General features: G+C 36.2%; 1 long non-coding RNA gene across 1 annotated transcript; it reads left to right on the plus strand.

The window, feature by feature from the left end:
• Positions 1-239: 239 nt before the first annotated feature.
• Positions 240-2,751, plus strand: LOC129876154 (uncharacterized). The gene is made up of 4 exons (XR_008763325.1): positions 240-316; positions 426-498; positions 961-1,037; positions 2,587-2,751. It is a non-coding gene; the product is annotated as an uncharacterized LOC129876154 (long non-coding RNA).
• Positions 2,752-5,200: the final 2,449 nt, after the last annotated feature.

The raw sequence follows: 5,200 nt of genomic DNA on the forward strand, positions 1-5,200 counted from the left end.
ATCTCGTATGGGAATTCTGAATGCGCCATTGAGTCCGGAATATCGAATTTAGTAGGGTAGCATATCTGGTTTATTTTTATCGGATTCCGAACGAATTCCGAGGGTCCATTCGGAGACTTTAAATAATGGAAACCAGAAAAATCTGGTGCAATAGCGCAGATTTTGCACCAGATTTTCAGATTTTTCTCTCAACTTTGAACCCTCATTTCTTGAGTTCTAGAGCTCTAAATTGGGTGATTCAAAAGGCAAAATTGTGAGATTTTTCGTGGAGAACGCATTGGGGAGCTTGGAAACTGATTTGGAGCATTCGATTCAGGTAAAAATGGTGATATTATTTGCAGCAGTGTCCATTTCCGGAATGGATTTTTGAATAACTTTGACAAGTTATTTCTTGACCAATATAAATCCGATTTGGGTGATTCCAGAGGCTATCTTGCGTGGAAATTTAAGGAGAACATCGTGGAAGTTTCAGAATCTGTTTTTGGCACGTCGTTCGAGGTAATAAATTGATTTTTAGCTGCAGATTTAGTGATTTTCGGAATGAAATTTTATTGAATTTTGAAAGAGTGTATCTTTGTCAATATAACTCCATTTTGAGTGATTCTTGAGGCTAGATTGTGGGTTTTTTCGCAAGGAACGTCATGGTATAATTTGTTTTGATTGACAGATTTTCGTTTTTGAGAAATCGGCGTGTAAAGAGGCTGCCTTATATCGTTTTCTTAGTTTAAAATGTGGGAATTGATTTTTGATCGTCTTACGTAATTTCCCACTCCGAATTATGTTATAAATCTGATTTGTGTGCTTGGGGTGACGTTTAGAACCTGTTTTGGGGGTCAAATCCGGAATTTCGTATGTGGGTCCCACAATTCCCGTTTTCGACCCAAAAATTGGTCCATTTCCAAAAATTATGAAACTAGTATCTAAACGACCGTATCGACGTTGTGGTTCTATTTTTGACAGTTTGGCAGCGTTCCGAGGTCGTTCGAAAGGGAAAAGCTCCAGCACAGTGATTTGAAGCTCGCGTGTTTAGCCTACAGGTAGGCTACGGTTTACCTTTCTTTAGATTGAGTTAGAATGTGTGAAAGCATGTTGAAATAGTTGGGATTTTGGTTGGGTAGTTTAATTGTATATCTCAGGTGTTAGAAATCATGTTTTAGGCTTGTTATGGGGTTTTTCGGGTATTTAGAAGCAGATGTATCTTGTCGTTATTTGTTAGTATTATAAGGAGAGTTGAATGAGCATGTTGTTGATACTGTGGAGTATGTTGGCCTTAGTATAGGTGTTAGAAATTATGCTTTGGGCTTGTTATCAGGTTTTTCAGGTATTTAGAAGCATGTGTATCTTATCGTTATTTGTTAGTATTATAAGGAGAGTTGAATGAGCATGTTGTTGATACTGTGGAGTATGTTGGCCTTAGTATAGGTGTTAGAAATCATGCTTTAGGCTTGTTATCAGGTTTTTCAGGTATTTAGAAGCATGTGTATCTTATCGTTATTTGTTAGTATTATAAGGAGAGTTGAATGAGCATGTTGTTGATACTGTGGAGTATGTTGGCTTTAGTTTAGGATGTAAACTTGCTTTATATGCCCGGCGTCGCTCCGGTGGACTTAGATCCCTATAGAATGGTGTAGCGGGCTAGTGCCTAGTAGTTGGCCTTAGCTAGGCGATACCCTTGCTCTTAATAACACTCCCACCCATAACTCAGTATAGTCATAACTTTTGAGATGCTTTGGCAATACTAGAATTCGTGATCGTTTGGCTTCGGCTCCGGTTCAAGTTTTGGCGGCATATCAGTTGACACATTGGGGAGGAAATTCTCGGTACTGTTGTTGATTAGTTGGAAAGGATATATTCGAAACCATGGGATAAATTATCTATGAGCATCCGGGTACCCAGTCCCGGCCTCCGTTCTGAGTTATCGGGGAGCATCCGGGTACTCAGTCCTGGCCTCCGCCGACTTGCTAGTATGACGAGCATCCGGGTATCCAGTCCTGGCCTCGATCATACCAATGTATTACGGCGAGCATCCGGGTACACAGTCCCGGCCTCGACCGCACCGATGTATTACAGCGAGCATCCGGGTATCCAATCCTGCACTTATGTATTATGGCAAGCATCCGGGTACCCAGTCCCGGCCTTGGCCACTTTGAATATTCGGGCGAGCATCTGGGTCCCAGTCCCAGCCTCGACCCCTAAGTCACCATTAGATCGATTGACTCTTAGAGATTCTGGGTTTGGAAATGATATAATACTTCGGCTCCTAACATCGCAGATTCTTGGTTCCTAACCTTGGTAGTTGTAGCTATTCTGTGTACTCGGCGGACTTATGGGGGTTCATCCGAGTTTTTATTTAACTTGCGCACGAGTGTCCTGGCTGGGCTTATGGGGGCCCAGTTGGGTATAGTTAGTTGTAGCTCTCGTAGATAGTACTCTTTTCACTTTAGATGCTTATGTTGATTTCTATTTAGGCTTATTCCTCTTTTTCATATTGTTTTCACCTTTTCTGCTCAGTCGGCCTATGATGCCTACTGGGTACCTGTTGTCTTGGTACTCATACTACACTCTGCATCTACTTTCGTGATGCAGGACCAAGCACCAGCTACTGTCACGAATAGATCGAGCTTGTTGCAGTCAGATTCGGAGACTAGGGTGATAACTTGGCGTTTTTGGATCACTTCTGTCTCCTTCAGAATGGATGGCCCGTCTTTTGCCTTTTGAGACTAGCCAGTTGTTGTATATATGTCCGGTCCACTTTCGGGACTTGTACTCGTATTTTATTTTGTAGCAGCTCTGTACTTGTGACTTCCAGGTTTTGGGAGGGATCTTTAGTTATTTAAAACATGTTTTGGTTTACTTCCGCTTATTCATTCTGTTTACTTTTATAATTCAATGCTCTTATATAGTTTTTGCCTTCAAACACATTACTTGAAGTTCCGGGTTGACGAGTTGGCTTACCTACTAGAGGGTTATAGTAGGTGCCATCATGACTTACGAAATTAGGTTGTGACAACTTGATGATAAAGTCGAAGAATTTGTTGAAAATTCTAAACAAAACTCCCTTTTAGGAATGTTACAAATTGTAACTGCCAATAGATGGTATATTAAATATACTTTAATTAATAATGAGTTTACTATTACTAACACTGCAGTGATAGACAGTGGAGCAGATGTAAGTTGTATTCAAGAAGGACTGATACCTTCAAGGTTTTTGGAAAACTACTCATGCAGTTAAATCTGTATTTATACATGCTTTAGATATAAAGTATAAATTATCTAACACTCACATTTTCCAAAATAAGGTATGTACTCCTCATTTCTTTTTATTAGTTAAAGATCAAATGTATCCTCCAATAATACTTGGAACCCCTTTCATTAATGCGATCTATCCATTTTCGAAAGTTGATTCAAAAAAATTTACAGCTAGTTATAAAAATAAGGAGATGTCATTTTCATTCATAACTGAACCAATTACTAGAGATATTAATGCTCTAATTAATATGAAGTAAAAACATGTGATTTTTTATGGCTAGAAATGTATAGTATGAACATTTTTGATACGTTACGTCCTACTAAGGTACAGGAAAATATTAAATTGATTTCTTAACAATTAGCCATTGATATTTGTGCCGATCACCCAAGTGCCTTCTGCAATAGAAAAAGGCATATTGTCACTATTCCATATGAAGATAACTTTTGTGAAGATGACATTCCCACTAAGTTACGTCATTATCAAATGAATGCTTAGTTAGTAGAATTTTACAAAAAATAGATAGATAATCTTTTACAAAAAGGTTTAATAAAACCATCAAAGTTGCCTTGGTCTTGCACAACTTTTTATGTCAATAATGCAGCAGAGAATGAACGTGGCATTCCAAAATTGGTTATGGATTATAAATCTTTAAGTAAATTTTTAAAATGGATTAGGTATCTTATTCCAAATAAAAGATATTTATTATCAAGATTATATAATGCCAATATATTTTTAAAATTTTATTTAAAATCAGGCTATTGGCAAATTCAGATTTTCAAAGAGCATACGTATAAGACTGATTTTAATGTTCCTTTTGGGCGATATGAATGGAACATAATGCCTTTTGGATTAAAAAATTCTCCATCTGAATTCCAAAAAATTATGAATGATATTTTTAATTCTTATTTAGATTTTATCATTATTTATATCGATGATATTTTGATATACTCTAAAACTATTGAAACTCACATCAAGCCTCTTGATATTTTCAGAAAACTTGTTATACATAATGGCTTGGTTATATCTAAATCAAAACTCAGTCTATTTCAAAATGATGTTCATTTTCTGGGTCATATTATTTGCCAAGGAAAGATTACTCCTATTCAAAGATCGATTGACTTTGTTTCAAAATTTCCTGATATTATCACAGACAGGACTATGCTCTAAAGAATTTTAGAAAGTTTAAATTATATTTCTTTCATTTACAAATATCTATCTAGTTATTTGGCTCCACTATGTGAAAGGTTAAAAAAGAACCACAAATCTCCCTAGACTGATAGTCTAACTAAACTAGTTAAATCTATTAAACAATGTGTCAAATATTTACCGTGTTTAACACTTGCTAGCCCCGCTTGACAAACTATTATAGAAAATGATGTGTCAAATATTGGTTATGGAGGAATACTGAAATAAGAAAATCCCCATGATAAGTGCGAATATCATGTAAGATTTGATTCAGGAAAATGGTATTAGAGCCTAGGATGTTCATGAAAGATATGTAATGGATCTGGGAGGTAGTATCAGTTGCCTTACATAGTTCTTAAATGCATTCTCCAATCATACTTGCAACCCCTTTCATTAATGGGATCTATCATTTTTCAAAAGTTATTTCAAAAGGATTTACTTCTAGTTATAAAAATAAGGAGATATTCTTTTCATTCATAATTGAACCAATTACTAGAGATATTAATACTCAAATTAATATGAAGCAAAAGCATATGATTTTTTTACAAATAGAAATGTATAGTATGAACATTTTTCATACGTTACGTCCTGCTAAGGTATAAGAATAAATGAAATTGATTTATGAACAGGTGGCCATTGATACTTGTGTCGATCACCCAAGTGCCTTATGGAATATAAAAAGACATATCGTGACTCTTCCAAATAAAGATAACTTTTGTGAAGATGTCATTCCCACTAAGTCACGTCCCTGTCAAATGAATGCCG

The sequence above is a fragment of the Solanum dulcamara genome, chromosome 2 (assembly GCF_947179165.1).
Source record: "Solanum dulcamara chromosome 2, daSolDulc1.2, whole genome shotgun sequence".
NCBI lineage: Eukaryota > Viridiplantae > Streptophyta > Magnoliopsida > Solanales > Solanaceae > Solanum > Solanum dulcamara.